Raw genomic sequence first — 18,363 nt, forward strand, 5'->3', positions numbered from 1 at the left:
TGTTGATGTTGTGGTAAATGCACATGTCGGTGACGTGGAGGTAAACCTCTCTCGGATGGTACAGATTGTCCTCGCCCAATCTGCAGGCTTGTGAGTAGCCTAATTCCAGGCTGGTAGATGGGGTCAGTGCTGCTTGGGGATTTCCTCAGATGTAGGAGGAGGCTTGAAATAAGACACAATTGTTTGTAGTGAGCTGCATAATGTGAAATCGCCTTCTTGCAAACGCTGGTTCTAGGCGAGTGAGACACTTTCTATCCAAAAGAAGCTTATGAAAAATCACAAGTGATACAAAACAGGGCTTGAAAAATCAAGCTGTAGTGGTGCTTCTGTGAGTTGGTACGTGATGATTTTGGGAAGGATTCTTCCCCAAGTAACCACCAATGATTTTTGGGTACTATCATGAGACCCCTTGAAGAGGCCTGATTTTTCCAAAGTGAGAGATTCTGCATTCTGACAATCTGATCCTAATCTAAGGGGTCTCCTCTTGGGCAGGACACCCAGTATCATTAAAGACTCTTGAATATCTTGGCTCCTGTGTGATGGCCTAATTTAGTCTTCAAGTAAAGCAGGCATGACCGCACCAGTTAGTGCTAGCTCCTTGCAGCCCCCACCTCCCTTTTCCTCAGCTCTGCCACTCCACTTAAGTCCTTAGCTGTATGGTTGAATCCTAGCAGAATCTGCATAGTTGTGATCTGGGCAGAAAATTGGTGGTAGGTGCCTATTTTGGAGTAGCTGACTGTTCACTTGTGATGAGTGTCTGTTGTGTCATGTACTTCTAAAGAGCACCAGAATGTACATGTGGGAATTGATAGAAATCCTACTAAGCATGCAGTTTACAAGGGAGAAAAAAAATCTTACAGCCAAGAATCAAGCCACAATTTGCCAGGCATCTTCTCTAGCATCACTCCCCCCCCCCCCCCCAAAAAAAAACAACAACAACAACCTGCTAGTATCTTGCTTCTATAGGGAAAACCGTAATGAGAACTATTGTAACTGACACTGGGAAAGCTGACTCACCAGGAATCTATCAACCACGACTCTAACACAGAGGAGAAGACTATTTTAGGAGTGAACTTTTTTTATTGTTAAGTGAGCAAAACATGGGCAGCTTGACCAACACGGGAGATGAAAATCCAGTCTCTTCCCTTGCTCAGTCAGTACTAGTCAGGCTTCGTTTCTTTCTTACTGTAGCTACTGCATGTTTCTGCCACCTAAATGCCTGTAAGTGATTACTGAAAATGCTAAAGAAATGAGAACAAATGCTGTGTGTATAGTAGCGAACTCTCCCTTATAGCGTCCACCCTGCCTTCCTTTTCTAAGCACGTCCCCATGCTCTAGTTCAAGTTAGTTACAGCCTTGAGCACAACAAATAATGATCCTGTGCAGGTGCGATTGGCAATGCCGGGATTGGAAGACACAGCTCATTTGCACAGGGCAGTTAATTCCCTGCATGTTTTAATCTCTGAGACCATCTGCGTCCTTGCCTAGGCTGGGGAGATGATAGAACTCTCGGGATTTATTCCAGGAGGGGAACGTGAAGCGTACTGCCTGCAGATAACTTCCCTGGGTCAGGGGAGGACAGCCTCATTAGCTTTGGAAATAGCCGCTCGCATTGTAGGCAGGCAGGGAGCTTTGTAGCTCAGAAGTGCCTCTAGGATATAGGCTTTCAAAAAGCCACTATGCTGAAAATAAGTGGGAGAAACACACACACATCTAGGCCCTTGTTAGCACCTTCCACCCAAGAATCTCACAGGGCTTTGCTGGCCAATGAACGAAGCCTCATGACAGGGCAAATTGCGTAGCTTATTTTGAAATAAAGCGCTGTTCTGAAATGTCCCATAACCCCCGTGGAACGAGGGTTACAGGGATGCCGGAATAGCACGTCTGTTATTTCAAAAACATGGGCATGCTCAAAAGATGCAGAATAGCTATTTTGGGAGACTTCAGGTCTAGATCAGTGGTCACCAACCAGTAGATTGGGATCTACCAGTAGATATTGGAGCCTCTGACAGGGGATCCTGACTGATTTGGTTGGGAAGCTATCAAGTGCTGGCACTTCAGTTGCCCCTGCACCTACTGTCATGCTGCTCCTGCCCTCCCCTTGGAGCTGCCCGTTGGGAGCCTCTTGCTTGCTGTGCAGGGTGTGGGAGGGAGAAGAGGGGAGGTGCTGATGTCAGGGTGTCCCTCCTCCCTCCACTCCTGTACCCTGTCTCCACACAGAGAGAGAAGGGGATGGAGGGAGCTTGACAATGCAAATCTATGTCACTTTCACACAGTGGCTGCGTCTAGACTGGCAAGTTTTTCTGCAAAAGCAGCCGCTTTTCTGGAAAAACTTGCCAGCTGTCTACACTGGTCGCTTGAATTTGCACAAGAACACTGACGATCTAATGTAAGATTGTCAGTGTTCTTGCGCAAATACTATGCTGCTCCCGTTCGGGGGGGGAAAAAGCCCTCTTGCGCAAATACATTTGCATACATAAATATATTTGCGCAAGAGGGCCAGTGTAGACAGCTAAAAACTGTTTTGCTCAAATAAGCCCCGATGGCAAAAATGGCGATCGGGGCTTTCTTGCGCAAAACCACGTCTAGATTGGCACGGATGCTTTTCCGCAAAAAATGTTTTTGCTCAAAAGCGTCCGTGCCAATCTAGACGCTCTTTTCCGCAAATGCTTTTAACGGAAAAACTTTTCCATTAAAAGCATTTGCGGAAAATCATGCCAGTCTAGACGCAGCCAGTGTGTATGTCTTTCATTCTCACAAACACTGTCCCTTCCCTTTTCTCTCCTGACCCAATAGGTACATGGGGCATTGTTACTACTTTTACTGCTTGCAAAGTGGGTTAGTTTAGTTTTAGTTTTTGACTGGTCAGTGCATTTCATAACTTTCATTTCTCTCTCTCACTTAATTTAATTCTTTGAGTAGTGAGTTCTAACATGCCTAACCTGTCATGTCTGGATTAATTATCCCTGTGGCAATTGTGCTCCTGGAAGTGGCTGGCATGTCCCCTGAGAAAATCTGAGCAGGGGATGCAGTCCTTGCCTGCAGACACTGCTCCTGCAGCTCCCATTAAACAACAGTGGAGAGAGAACTGCGCCCAGTAGAAGCTGTGGGGTCGGAACCTGTAGAGGAGGAGCATCTCATGGAGCCATTGCTGTACGTGCTAGCTGCTGCTTCTGGGAGTGGTGCAGTGCAGGCCATCACCAGGGCATGAGTAAGCCTGCCTTGATTCGGCTCTTCCATCCCTGGGGCAGGCAGCTGTCTGGCTGCTCTGCTCTGCTCATGGGGTGGGTGGGACTTGAGCCCACAGTCCTGCCCTCCTCCAGGCCACTCCACCTCCCTATCTTCTGAGGGTCCCTTATCCTGCTTTCCTAATGTGGGAGCTAGCTCCATGCCTGGGGCAGCCTGTGTTGGCTCTCCAGATGCTCCCAGGGTGGGTGGGACGGATTTGAACATTTGCCATTTTTAAATATCCTTAGTTTGAACTGCCTGCTCGCGGTTACACGCGGCAGTCTGAAGTTAATCCAAACTAAGTCCTTAGTTCGAATTAACTGTTACACCTCCTACAATGAGGTGTAACAGTTAATCCGTGTAGCTGCGAGCAGGCAGTCAGTTCGAACTAAGGGGATTTAAAAATGGCGCCCGCCTGGGAACATGCAAATGAAGCCCGGGATATTTAAGTCCCGGGCTTCATTTGCAAGTTCGAACACCTACATTAGCCACCCTAGTTTGAACTAGGGGGCTCGTGTAGACATACCCTAATGCAGGAGTCAGCCCCATCTGTGGGGCAACTAATGTTGAGTGCCAGACCGCTGCCTGAATGAGGGCTGTGTGGTATTCCACCCCTACCCCAGCCTGGTAAAAATGAATGATATTTGGGGAGGAAAGGGAATGGACTAAGCAGGGTGAGGTCTCTGAGAAGGCTTGGAGCAGGGCGGGGCCTCAGAGAAGGGGCGGGAAGGGCCAGTGCAGACAGCTCAGATTTGTTTTCCGCAAAAAAGCCCCGATTGTGAAAATGGCGCTCGGGGTTTTTTTGCGGAAAAGCGCGTCTAGATTGGCACGGACGCTTTTCCGCAAAAAGTGCTTTTGCGGAAAAGCATTTGTGCCAATCTAGACGCTCTGTTCCGAAAATGTTTTTAACAGAAAACTTTTCCGTTAAAAGCATTTCTGGAAAATCATACCAATCTAGACGCAGCCATGGAGTAAAGGTCCCAGGGGCAGAAATTATGACACATCAGCTGACTCCCTCCCCAGTGCCTTGTAGTAACATGGAGTGGGGCTGATTGTAGGATAGGGAATGGTGATTTGGATGGGAGCAATGGGGAAGTGCTAAGGTCTGTGTGTTTGAGGGAGGAAGGGGAGCATTGGAGGAAGAAGCAGCTAATCCCAGGTAAAACTTGGCAGTGCCCCTCATGCCTGGTCTCTGATTTATGGACAGGTATCTGTTGGGGGAGCGGGAGGATGTTTATGTTATAGATACAAAACCGGCCCCTGCATTGCCTGCACCCTGGATTTTATAATGAGACTGTGATATCCCCACTGGGGAGGGACACTAAGGCTACGTCTACACTGGCATGATTTTCCGAAAATGCTTTTAACGGAAAAGTTTTCCGTTAAAAGCATTTTCGGAAAAGCACATCTAGATTGGCAGGATGCTTTTCCGCAAAGCACTTTTTGCGGAAAAGCGTCCGTGGCCAACCTAGTTGCGGTTTTCCTCCAAAAAAGCCCCGATCGCCATTTTTGCGATCGGGGCTTTTTTGCGGAAAACAGTACTGTGCTGTCTACACTGGCCCTTTTGGGCAAAAGTCTTTCGGAAAAAGACTTTTGCCCGAACGGGAGCAGCATAGTATTTCCGGAAAAGCACTGACAATCTTACATAAGATCGTCAGTGCTTTTGCAGAAATTCAAGTGGCCAGTGTAGACAGCTGGCAAGTTTTTCCGGAAAAGCGGCTGATTTTTCCGGGAAAAACTTGCCAGTCTAGACACAGCCTAAGTGGATAGAGACAGCGCGTATCGAAGTGCCTCTTAGCTTGAGGATGTCTGAGTCTCTCTTCCCCCATGGGTTGAGCTTGCTGCTTCTGGCCTGCTTCGCTTGGAGGATGGTAGCCCTGGAACTAGTCACAATCTTCGGATCTGTAAGTAAGGCCAGGACTGTACTAGACCTGGAAGGTCGGCTTAGGGTGCACAGCTGAGCTTGGTGCCATTTCCACAGCAGGAGGTCAGCGGGAGCATTTGCTTCCCTCGTCTTTTCGTACACCTCATGAGGAGTAGGAGTACCAGCGCCGTCAGGGAGCACCTTCAGCATTTGATTTAGCAGGTCCTTGTTCGCTAAATTGAACACCAGAAGATTGATCTCCAGTGCGGCAAGTGGAGATGTGACTACAGGGCTGGCTTTAAGCCAATGCGCCCGATTCGGGCCCCGCGCCTAAAAGGGCCCCATGCCCTAAACCTGGAAGCATGCCGGGCGCGCTGTGGGAAGGGAAGTCGGCCCCGGAGGAGGAGCATGACGGCTTTTGTGTGCTGCGGGAGGGGGAGTTGGCCTGTGGGTTTGGCTGGAAGGCGGGACTCTGCCCTGTAGCTGGGAATTTAAAGGGGCTGTGAGTTGTTCGTGTGCTGGGGTTTTTTTCTGTGTGTGTGTGTGTGTGTGTGTGTGTGTGCGTCTCTCTCTCTCTCACTCTCTCACTCTCAACCCTAACCCTTTTGGTTTGAATAGGGCCCTGCACTTCCTAAAGCTGGCCCTCTCTCTCTCTCTCTCTCTCTCTCTCTCTCTCTCAACCCTAACCCTTTTGGTTTGAATAGGGCCCTGCACTTCCTAAAGCTGGCCCTGTGTGGCCTACAAGCTTGTCTACGCAGTTAAGTTTCACGACCTCTCTTGCTGTGCGCTATCAACCGCACACCATCTTGCCACATGGCAGTCCCCCATATGGATACTGCTATGCGGTATAAATCATGGAGTTTGCTTGGCTTGCTTTGATGTAGTGGTACATCTGGTGGACTGCAGATGAGCCCTTCAGAACATCGGAGATTGTAAACTTGGAGGTAGAGACCACCTCTCTAACATGTACATAAAGCACCTGAGTAAGAAGGAGCTGGCACTTCTGAGCTACCACAATACAAATAATGCTCATGGGTGCTTCAGAAGAGGGTTGAAAACCCTCTGAGCTGTGTGCAGTGAAAAATGGAAGTTTGGTACCTGCCTGCTTTTATTTCTGGGTTATAATGCCTGTAACAAGTAGCTACAGAAAGGCCTGCCTCTTTATGTACAGGTTCTTGCAAAAGCAGGTCAAGGTTCCACAGCTTATTAAAGCAGCTGTGACCAGTATCCAGGTTACAGATTGCAGTAGCGGACTTCCATCAGTAGAACAGATGGGAGCCTATCCTTCTGAGCCTGACTCCTAGCTACTAATGTCACATCTGGTACTGGAGGGCTGAGTTCTCTGTGCTAAGACTCCCCCAAAAGTTGTGCAGCCCCGAAGAACACTTTTACATTGTGATTAAAATATTTTGTAATCCTGGTCGTCATAGTAATGAGCAGCTTTATAGACCCTGCTCTAAGCAGCCTTACTGCCTCGGTGGTTAGCTTCCTAATATAACTTAGGAATTCAAACCACGTCCACGCAGTTAGGCTTCAGAGTGACCTGCGAAGGGAGGAAAAATGGATGTTTCTTTTTGGGCTGTTTTGTGGTGGGTAACACAACTGGAATTCTCTTAGGTTCGTTTGAAAGGGTCTCTTCCCAGCTGTTTACCACCTCGGGAATATTAGGCCATATCCTCACCTTGGGTAAACCAGTATGTCACTGCCAGATAGTGCTGGGATAGGATGTGGTTCATCAGTTCTTGTCTTCCTTATTTATTCTGGCAGAGCCAGAGAACTAAAGTAGGAGCTTTCTCAACTGAAGGATGGAGATTTATTTTGGCGGCCCCCTCAGGGGCCTTAGACTCCTGGCTGAGAACTGCTGGCCTAAATGACAGCTAGACAAATGTACTGAGCACTAGGCATCCTGAATCCTCGCCCTGAAGAGCATACAGACAAAGCACGCAGGAAGGGGAGCAGGTAGCTTGTGTGTGGAGAGGGTTAGGGTTTAGAGGTGTTTGGAAAAAGTGTTAATTGATTTTAAAGTGTGTGTGTGTGTGGGGGGGGGGGGGGTGTTTAATGCCCACTAGGGAGCTCAGTCAAAACCCATGTGGATGTGAGCTGGAGACTCCCTCAGTCTCTCCACCCCTGTGCCTGGGAGTTTGCCTTTACAGAACTGATATTTTTCAGGCTTCTCCAGACCTAGCATGAAGGGAAGTGAGCCATGCCTCAATTCTCGGTGCCCAAATCCAATGCCAATGTTTCTCTAGCTCAGTTATGCTCTTGACACTTTAGTCTTTTTTTTTATTTTCATATTCACAACCTCTGTTCTGTGGACATGTGGGAGATGATCATCCGAGGTACTCATGCATATCATTAGCTGTGATTTAAAATATAGGACTCTGCATCCCTGTACGCAGTATTATCTGAATTAATTAATAGGACTGTTTTTTTCCCCTATACCTTTGCACACTAACAAGAAATATTCCAGATGAATATTGGTATGAACTCTGGTTCAGCCATCTGTTCCAGTCCTGAAAAAGTCAAGTAAACACTCTTGGCGAGTATATATAAACACATAAGTAGGAGCACTTGGCTATGTGGCTTGAGATTTTTGTGGGTGTTGTCATTTGAAAAGCTGGAACTCCTTATTAACTGATGCCTTTTCTCTCTCTCCTTTGTTTTCATGGCCTGCCCTCCAATGGATTATCGCACCTCACCTGTGGGCTTCATCTGATTGGCTCATCTGTGGGTGAGTACATGCTTCGTTAGGCTGCTGGAGAGCAGAAATAATGATCCATAGGCCTTTTCAAAAAAACTGATCAGTTTCAAGGAAACTGGGTTGGCTCTCCTGGCTTAGCCTTCTGATGCATTGTTTGTTATGCAATTGCAGGCTTCCGGAATGGAGTGTGTGATGGTGAGGAACTAGGAGGTGAAGTAAAAAGTGTGTTTTAGGATAATGAGTGTGTTTATATAGCTATTTCTGGATTTTGTTTTTATTAAAGCATCTTTATCAGCAGGCAATTCTTGATAGCTAGGATTGCTTTGTATTCTGGCCATCGAGGTAGAACGCGTCCTTTCAGTTTTCACAATTCTCCTGAGAATTGTTTTGAACTGGGAAAAGAGAATCCTTCCTCCTGAAAATGGTGGTGTGAAACTGTGCTGTGGTTCTGTAGGAGAGCCCCCTGCCAGGACATGTAGGGTATGTCTAGACTACATGCCTCTGTCGCCAGAGGCATGTAGATTAGGCTACCAGACATAGTAAAATGAAGCGGCGATTTAAATAATCGCCGCTTCCTTTAAATTTACATGGCTGCCGTGCTGAGCCGACAAACAGCTGATCAGCTGAGCCGACAAACCTCCTGGGATGAGGTTTACCTGGGTGGTTGACAAATACCTTTGATGTCGACACCCGCGCGTCAAGACTATCGCGCTGAGCCGACAAACAGCTGATCAGCTGTTTGTCGGCTCAGCGCGGCAGCCATGTAAATTTAAATGAAGCGGCGATTATTTAAATCGCCGCTTCATTTTACTATGTCTGGTAGCCTAATCTACATGCCTCTGGCGACAGAGGCATGTAGTCTAGACGTACCTGTAGGGTTGGAGGGGAAGCCACCTCAGGATCTGCAGTCCCAGATCTACAGACCGGTGAAGATACATTTACAGCGAAGTTAACAAACGAGCACACCTTCCAGTCTCTGCTGCTGCTTATTGAATAGTTTAGGTCAAGTTTTGCACTAATTTTGTACTGAACCATAAACAATGTTATGAGCCTCTCTAACTTCTTATGGGTCTGACTCCTCCGTAGGCTTCAGCAACTACATGTGAAATCCGACCCTGCATTCCTCAAGATTGAGCAGTCTGGAACAACTGGTGTTAACTTAGGAAAGCCCCTTGTAAAGAGACTTTCTCTCTTTGGTTACAGCACAGGACTGGAGGTTTTGGTGCTAGGTGATGTTTTGTCTGATTATTTGGATTTCTGTTCTTCTGAAGCATTAGACAAGATCTGTGGCCAGTAAAGATTGCTCTCTTCTACCAGGAAGAGGGATGTAGGGAAGCAGAAATCCAAACTGCTGCATGTCTGGGTGTTTACTGATGCAGAAATGCCAGTCATTGAAGAAGCATTTGAGGGGGAATGCAAAGGCATATGGGAGCAGATTTGGTTTAATAACCAGGCAAGTGATTTTTACAGGCTTTTTTCAAATGACAAGATCAAGAGGGTTCGTGACTTGGGATAGGGTATAATGGGTAGCTCCTAGGAAACAAAATCTAAATAGTGGCCGCTGGTTATAATCGAGGATATAATTTTTTTGTTTGGATTGTTGGAATTGGTGGGAGCTGAGCACCTCTGAAGGTCAGGGCCACAGCCAACTGATCACTAGCTTTGAACTTGTTTTTATTAGAGCATCTCTTTCTCTCTTGTGAACGAACTAGGGTTGTGTGTACAACAGAATCAATCTTCTTAGAGTGTGCAGTACAACTGCAGGAAAAAGTTCTTTGCTGTTACATGTGCTAGAGAGAAAATTGGCATGTGCAGTGGAATAAGGTTGTTCACTGAAGGCATGTCTACACTAGGAAATTATTTCAAAATAGCATGCCCACACTATAGGGAAGCCTCGAAATTAGTCCAAGGAAGGCTCCCTTAATGTGGGCACACTATCTTGACTTAGAGCCCCAGGAAGCACTAGAGTGTAATTACTTCGAATAACTCTGGAGAGTAGTTATTTCAACATAGCAGCAGTGGAGCATCCGCACTACTACTATTTCAAAACAAGCATTATTCCTTGTGGAAAGCAGTTGTTATTTTGAAATAACGTGCTTGGTAGTGTGGATGCTCTGTCATTTTGAATTCATAAGGAAGTTATTTTGAAATAATTTCCTTGTGTAGACCACGACTGATGTAATATTCAATGATGTACATGCGTCTCCTGAAGATATCAAGCAAACTTCCTGCACAGGGTGTCTAGGAGTTCCAACTATTTAGAGCCTGCCTGTGACCTAAGAGTACGTCTACACTGCAACGCTATTTCAGGATACCTGCGTCTCCTGAAGATATCAAGCAAACTTCCTGCACAGGGTGTCTAGGAGTTCCAACTATTTAGAGCCTGCCTGTGACCTAAGAGTACGTCTACACTGCAACGCTATTTCAGGATACCGATGTATCCCAAAATGCTATCCTGTGTTTTAACAGCAAGCCCGTTATTTCGGGCTCGCTATTCCAATGTCCCTCTAAACCTCATTCTACAAGAAGTAAGGGACATTTCGGAATAGCGCTTTATTTCGTATTTTGAAATAAGCAATTTGCATAGCTTATATTATGTATCTTATTTTGAGTCACGGTGCAGTGTAGACACACCCTTAGAGGGCCTCTGCTTAGTACAGTATTCGGTTGCAGCATTTAACAATCTGTTGGGATGCTTTTGCTTCTGGGGTTTGCACTCCGGAAATGGTGGCTGGACTTCTTCGTGTGACTAACTCCCCATATTTGTGACTCTTTTCTTGATATCCTCCCCAGGCCTTGGATGTACTTGCCTTTAGGGCCAGAGGGAGGGAAGTTTTCATTTGGTTTTTATCAGAGGGTTAATTTTGTGTCATGTGTGGGGGAGTTGTTTGGTGGTGGGTTTTTTGGCTCTCTCCTGTGCTTATGTTACCTATTTTGGCCATCTTGTGGCTTATTTTCTAGCTGTACTGTGTCCTAGCAACACTCGTGTACGCAGTACTGTGCAAGATGTGCAGTGTGCCCAATAGGCCCCTGCCTAGGAAGCATATTGGGTACAAAACAAAGGCATGCATGGTAGCGCATGCACACCCCGTCACAGGTGTGAGGATGCCACCTGCTTGACTTCAGAGTCGTCAGCTAGCTCTACAGTCTGTACATTTTCCCTTCTCAGGGGAGCACAGAGACGGTAAGCAGCCCTTGTCTCAGGACAGTGTGGCCTAAAGGCCAAAGTCAGCAGGATTGAGGACTAGCACCCCGGTAGGGGGATCTGGGCCCACCCTGTTCCATCAGGTCCTGGCCGAGGGCGCTGAGAGCAGCAGATCCGTCTCCCACTCTCTTGGCGGGGAATCCATCTGAAACATGCTGAGTATACCTGGGTGGGAGAGGCCGCTTCTACACCCTTTGGGTCGCTTCCTACTGGTGCTGTTGGGGCATCATCCCACATAGTGGCTGGGTCTCTTGGTTCCCTGGCAGCGGTTTCTTGCAGGGGCCGTGTAGCAGCAGGCTCCTGGAACTTAGGTTACCGCTATCTGGGTCGGTGGCTGTTGTAGCTTGGGAGCTCTGGCTGGAGGTCCTTCCCCCTTCGCTGGCTAGCCCAGACTGAGCTGCTCTCCTGCCTTTTATACTCTCCCAGCACTTGGAGCATGCCCAGTCTCGTTGAAGGGGCGGGACTTTCTCTACCCACAGGGTTTTTACCCCTCCTGCTGTAGTGTGGGGTGTGCACACCCTGTCACAGCCATGGGAGAACATGGTGTTTTAAAAGATGTGTTTAGAAAACTGTGGGGCTGATTCCATTCTTGCTTGTACCTCTGCATGCTTGTGGATGTAAATGAAAGTTAAATCTTATGTTGGCCTGCACTGAAGGGACTTTCACTTGAAAAGAATTTAGTCTGAATAAGGCCACTGGTTCATCTTCTTGTATAGGAATGTATATTAGTCACTTCTGCTCGCGAGCATGGTGATAGGTACATGTGCCAGATGGCACAATGTGTAGCAATTTGAACATTAATGATTAACACTCATTTCTCAGGAGGTGACGCATGCAAACAGCTTGCTGAGTTGCTTTTGCTGGTAATAGAAAAGATGTCACTGAATGTGGTGGGTCTTAATCTTGGCCAAGTAAGAAGCTTAGAAGGCTAAGTGGTATCTTGTTAATGATGGAAAAGATAAAAACACATGTGGCAAAAATTTCACTGGAACGGGGAGAGTACTGACCTCACTTAGGTGGGAAACGGGACCGTTCCTGTTATCTTTCCTTCTATAAACCTTGCTCATTTTTGTATTTATATCTTAGAACTCCATCTAAAAAAGAATAGGAATTGCTGCAGTAAACTAATCTCCACCTTGCCCTCCCTTTCTCCTTAGTAGATATAATGGAGTTTTCTCCAACTCCACGCTTCTGGTTACCACAATGCAGGACAATGTAGCACTTTAAAGACTAACAAGATGGTTTATTAGATGATGAGCTTTCGTGGGCCAGACCCACTTCCTTAGATCAAATAGTGGAAGAAAATAGTCACAACCATATATACCAAAGGATACAATTAAAAAAATGAACAAATATGAAAAGGACAAATCACAGTGCAGAACAGGAGGGGGATGCGGGGGGGGGGGGGGGGAAGGAAGGAAGGTAAGTGTCTGTGAATTGATGATATTAGAGGTAGGGAGAGTGGGATGTTTGTGAGTTAATGGTATTAGAGGTGATAATTGGGGAAACTGTCTTGGTAATGGGTGAGATAGTTCAAATGTTTGTTAAGTCCTTGTTGGCAAGTGTCGAATTTTAACATGAATGACAGTTCAGAGGATTCCCTTTCAAGTGCAGATGTAAAAGGTCTTTGTAGCAGAATGCAGGTGGTCAAGTCATTGAGAGAGTGTCCTTTCTGGTTAAAATGGCAAGAAACTGTTTTCTCTTTGTGATCTTGTCTGATATCTGTTTTGTGGGCATTAATCCTTTGGCGAAGTGTCTGAGATGTTTGGACATAACTGTCATTCATGTTAAAATTCGACACTTGCCAACAAGGACTTAACAAACATTTGAACTATCTCACCCATTACCAAGACAGTTTCCCCAATTATCACCTGTAATACCATTAACTCACAAACATCCCACTCTCCCTACCTCTAATATCATCAATTCACAGACACTTACCTTCCTTCCTTTCCCCCCCCCCCCATCCCCCTCCTGTTCTGCACTGTGATTTGTCCTTTTCATATTTGTTCATTTTTTTAATTGTATCCTTTGGTATATATGGTTGTGACTACTTTCTTCCACTATTTGATCTAAGGAAGTGGGTCTGGCCCACGAAAGCTCATCATCTAATAAACCATCTTGTTAGTCTTTAAAGTGCTACATTGTCCTGCATTTTGCTTCAACTACCCCAGACTAACACAGCTACATTTCTATCACTATTCTGGTTACACAGTTTCTGAGGTCTCAGAATGCTTCACTCTTATTTGTATTCCCATAGCTCCTAGAAGTCTCAGCAATGGAGTAGGACCTCCTTATGCTATGAACTGTACAAACAGTCCAAAAATATGGTTCCAGCTTCAGGGATCTTACGGAGTATAAAAGACAACAGGTGGATACACACTGACGAGGGAGTATGAGGAAACAATGGAACAAAATTGGTCCCTATGATGAGTAGTGGTCTCTGCACACTAGCACCCAATGGTTGATTTCTCCCCCCCCCCCTCTTTTTTTAAAGGCATCATCGCAGCAAAGGAGATTTCTGAGGGCTGTGAGAGGACAGTGAAGTAGCTATGCAGCTGTGTGTGGGACACGCAAAGTGTTTAACCATGTAACTGATCGAATTTCAATCTGTTACACGGTTACTGTTTTTTAAAAAAGTTAGCATCCCTAGCATGAGACAGTATGGGGGAAGCATGAAGTTGGTGGTTTGAAAATATAATAAGTAGGGGACGGAGGCAGTGGCAACCGTTCAGTACTGAATGAGAAGCTGCGGACTGGTTGGATGAAATGTTGGGTTCGTAAGGTGATGTAAAAATGGAGGAGCAGGGCATAAATTGAGACTGGTGAGGCAGAAGATGAAGAAGCAACATCAGTCAGGGATTGAATTCCTTTTCCCAGTCTCACCAGTAATGGCACACCAGGCCCAGATAATGAAGCATTCAGTGGAGGCAGGGGATTACAGAAGAGACCCTGACCAGCAGGTAGTGAATCTCAAGAACCTCCTCCAGAAAACTTCCTCCAGATGTGAACATACTCCTTCGGTGCACTGAGGACTATTGAAATTACAAGCCATCACTTAAAGATGGGGTGCCAGATGGTTTCAACAAAAATACCGGACACACCTGACATTACATCACAATCTACATTACATCTTATTTAGAAAATACCGGACATTTCTATTTTCTCAATTCTATTTTCCTGAACAGAGAGCTCAAATACTGGACTGTCCGGTTCAAAGCCGGACGCCTGACAACCCTTCTTAAAGAGCATACTGCATGGGGAGAGAGGGTCCTTCTGGTCCTACTTGCAGGCTAGGGGGATCTATAGCAACATGTGATCAAAGTTAGTCTAGAAAGCACCATTTTAATGCAAAGTGGGGAAAGTTGTGCCTCTCTGCCTTAGACTACCAGCTTTTTCCTCTCTCTGTTTTTGGTTCTTGCATGTTGAAGTTCTAAACGTTTTATGTTGAAACCTTCCAGCCAGAGTAGTTTATGTTTTTATCTAACTTCTATGTGGGTATGCTGTGTACATCACAAGTACCTACTCCAAAATATGCAATTTTGCCAGACTCTTTTAGCTTTTCCCACTTCACTCATGTTTCTCACTTCCCAGCAGCTGTTATATGCTTATAGTGATAGCAGATCACGGAATCCTATTATAAATTTAGATCAACTCCATTGAAATCAGTTTTATTCTGTAGTTATGTTACAGTGACTCAGAGCAGAAGTTGGCTTAAACTAGAGCAGGTTAGAAACAGAAATGTCCCATTTTTGGGGACAGAGGATTTCCAAAAATTAAACCAAAAAAAAAAAAAAAAAAGAGAAAGAAATGAGAACTTTTTTTTTTATGGTGTGTGGGTTTTTTTTCTCTTTCTGTTTGTTTTTTCTCACCTCTAACCTAGCCAGGTAGAGGGCGGTGTGTGTTTTAAAAGGTCTACGTATCTGGCATCTTCTGCCTTTTATAGGCTTTGGTAAACTGAGGGGTGGAGGGTGGGGAATTAACAAAGTTTTCAGTGGTTCTCAAACTTTCCAGTCTACTGTACCACTTTCAGGAAACCAATTTGTCCTTTGTATCCCCAAATTTCACCTCACTTAAAAATGACTTGCTTATAAAATCATATGTAAAAGCATCACAGTACACTATTACTGAAGAATTGCTTGCTTTCTCATGTTTACCATATAATAAAATCAGTTGGAATGTAAATATTTATAATACATGGAGCATTATCAACATTTTTACTGACTACACTAGTACCTTTTATGTTGCCTGTTTTAAAACTAGGCAAATATCTAGATGCGTTTATGCATCTCCTGGAAGATCTCCACATGTCCCAGTAGTACATGTGACCTTGGCTGAGAACCACTTGATTTAAGACTGTCTGGCTAGCATCTGAGTTAGAATTCATTTAAACAACTGGGGCAGCTCACACCTTGGCAGTTTGGCACTATTGTTTTCAGGCTGTCTGCAAACTTTTATGCAGACACTGCTTTACTGGTTTTACTCATCACCTATTAAAAGGTTCTTTTTTTAAATTGAGAACTATATTAGCAAGCAGTTTTATTTTTGTTAGGGAAAATGTGTCTTTGGAGCTCTGGTATAACCATTCCCGAGATGTGGGCATTGTATAAGTGTAGCAATTCTGTGGGGTTTGTGTAAGTAATGTTTAACTGCTTCCCAGAATAAGTTAACTTTTATTGAGGGATAAATTAATAAAACAGACAGAAGGACCACACTGAAAGCAATCAGTGTGGCTGCTGTATTAGGGTATGTCTACACTAGCCCCTTAAATTGATCTAGGGAGGCTAATGAGGGTGACCGGAATTGCAAATCAAGCTCAGGATTTAAATATCCTGTGCTTGATTTGCATGTTCCTGGCTGGTTGCCATTTTAGAAATTGACTAGCCCAAAGTAACTGCCTGTGTCTACACGCGGCAGTGAAATGAGATTCCAATTTAAAGCCCCTAATTTGAATTAGCTGGTAAACCTCATTGCAGGAGGAATACCAGGTAATCCTTCTCACGCTAATCCTTCTCACAAGGTTTCTGGGGAGGCTGCCTTATTCCATCTTTTCATGCCAAGCCAGCAGTAAGTGCTCCGGTGTCACTACACTGCAAAGCTTTGTGCTGCAAGGTCTAGGTTTCTGGCCAGATTCATTCAGCATTTGCTCCCTATCGCTCTGTGATGCGGAGAAGACTGGTATCTTGCATGGCAATCTGGATGAAGGAGGGGAAGCTATTAGCTGATTTCTCTGCAGTAAACCTCTGTTTGCTCGTGGCTCGAGCCCCTGCCCTACCCTGCCACTGTGCCCGGACATGCTCCCCGTCCCTCCTATCCTCCTGCTCCTGCAGCAAGGGAAAGTTGCACTCTTCCAGCAAATGGGGGTGCCAGACACGAGGTGCTGCGTGAGCCCCTGCCCTGCTCTGTTGTCACACCCGGACTCAGTGCCCTCTCCTGCACCTGCAGGTTTGTGCCCCGTCCAGTCTCTTATCATGCTTGCCACCAAGCCAAGTCCAGAACTTAGAGGTGTACCTGCTGCAAAGTGGCTACCTAATGCCTAACAGTGGCCTTCTACATAACACATCCCTGTTGTTTGTGGACGGACCTTCATTTTGTTTTACCAGGTTAGGCTTTACACTCTACAATGTGGCTCCTGTAAAGTCTGCCCTTCACTTTTCATTATGGGGGAATAGCAGTCAGCCTGCTGTGCGCCCCCTGGGGGCTCCCCCCGCTGTCCGCCTGGCACAAAATGTGCAGGCAAAAACAGACTAGGCAAGAGATGTTCAAGGAGCAAATGCAGTCTGCCATCTTGGACAGGGAGCGCGCAAATGAGTGGAGGAATATGCTACTGGAGGAAATTCAGAGCGTGTAGAGAACAGGAAGTGAGGCACCAGGAAAAAGTGTTTGTCGTCCATGGTGGATGTGATGAACTGCATGGTGGTTTTCCAGAACACCTGCTTGAATGGGCACCTCTTACAGACCACCATTCCCTCCTCGCTGTGTTCCATGGCCTCCTCTCCCACGGCCCTAGAACATGAAAACGGGGTGGGGGAGGGAGTCAAGGACAGCCTCACACTCAACCCACAGCGATGTGTCATGAAGCAAAAGGCTGTCTTTCTCACAATTGTGACCACACCCCTCTTCCCCCGAAGCTCCCGCCCTGGACTTCTCTTCTGTCCCTGCTGTGTTCCTTAAATAAAAGCACATGACTTTTGAATAAGTCTCTTCATTGCTTGTTTGGAAGAGATTGGCAAGGGGTGGGGGAGTTCACAGGTAAGCACACTGAATGCAGAGACACCTTGCTGAGAGAAGCCTGCATAACTCTCAAAACTGGCCACTCATAAAGTTGTCTTTCAAAGCCTCTCTGACTTGCACTGTCCTTATTGCCCTGGTGTCTGGCTGCTCAAAATCCCTGGCTAGCGCTGTGCCTTGGCCTTGCACCCAGACGGATACACTTCTCCCCGGCTTTCACAAGTATTCTGGAGCCCACTCAGGCTGCCACAACAATGGGAATGTTGCACTCGCTGAGGTCTAAACTCGTTAGCAGACTGTGGAAATGTCTCTTTAAACACCTAAAAGCAATTCTACCACCATTCTGCACTTGTGCAGCCTGTAGCTGAACTGCTCCTTACTACGGTCCAGGCAGCCTGTGTAAAGCTTCATGAGCCATAGGAGCAAGGGGTAGATTGGGTTGCCAAGGATCAGTATGGGCTTTTCAACATCTCAGATTGTAATTTACTGATCTGTGAAAAAGTTCCAGCTTGCTGAAGAGGCAGGAGTCCCCAAAGATGCATACATCACAACCCTTTCCTGACTATCTTATTCTGAGGTTGGTGACATGGCCCTTGTGATCCACTAGTGTCTGCAGCACCATTGAAGTACCTATCTCATAGTGCTGGAAGGGACCTTGAGAGGTCATCAAGTCCAGTCCAGTCCCCTGCCCTCATGACAAGACCAAGGACCATCCCTGACAGACTTGCCCCAGATCCCTAAATAGCCCCCTCAAGAATTGAACTCATAACCATGGTTTTAGCAGACTAATGCTCAAACCACCAAGCTAGCCCTCCCCTCTTTGTGGTGTATATACTTCTTTGTAAGGTGATCAGATGCCAAAATGGGGATATGCATTCTGCCTATAAAAACATAAGACACGGTCCCTGTGTGGAAGAGCTTACTGCCTAACTTAAGACAAGTGATCTCAGGGTGCTTCAGAGCTGAAATTTGACCCAGTACATGGGGGGGGGGGGGGGGGGCAGAAAAATCCATCATGAGCCAAATAAGTGATATCTCTGCCCTCAGGGTCATGCTCTCAGAGGGTATGTCTACACTGCCACCCTAGTTCGAACTAGGGTGGCTAATGTAGGCATTTGACCTTGCAAATGAAGC

The 18,363-nt window shown here is 46.1% G+C and overlaps 1 protein-coding gene across 2 annotated transcripts in view; it reads left to right on the forward strand.

The window, feature by feature from the left end:
• The first annotated feature begins 6,406 nt into the window (after positions 1–6,406).
• The window catches only part of EPB41 (erythrocyte membrane protein band 4.1), a 168,922-nt gene continuing 156,965 nt past the window's right edge, over positions 6,407–18,363 (forward strand). The window contains exon 1 of one of the 2 annotated variants that reach the window (XM_075909091.1): positions 6,407–7,823. The gene's annotated coding sequence lies outside the window, so the exon portion shown is untranslated. Of the gene's footprint in view, positions 7,824–7,843; positions 7,989–18,363 lie in introns of those variants that run through there. The other variant, XM_075909090.1, reaches the window with a different exon arrangement.

This window comes from Pelodiscus sinensis, chromosome 25 (assembly GCF_049634645.1).
Source record: "Pelodiscus sinensis isolate JC-2024 chromosome 25, ASM4963464v1, whole genome shotgun sequence".
Lineage (NCBI taxonomy): Eukaryota > Metazoa > Chordata > Testudines > Trionychidae > Pelodiscus > Pelodiscus sinensis.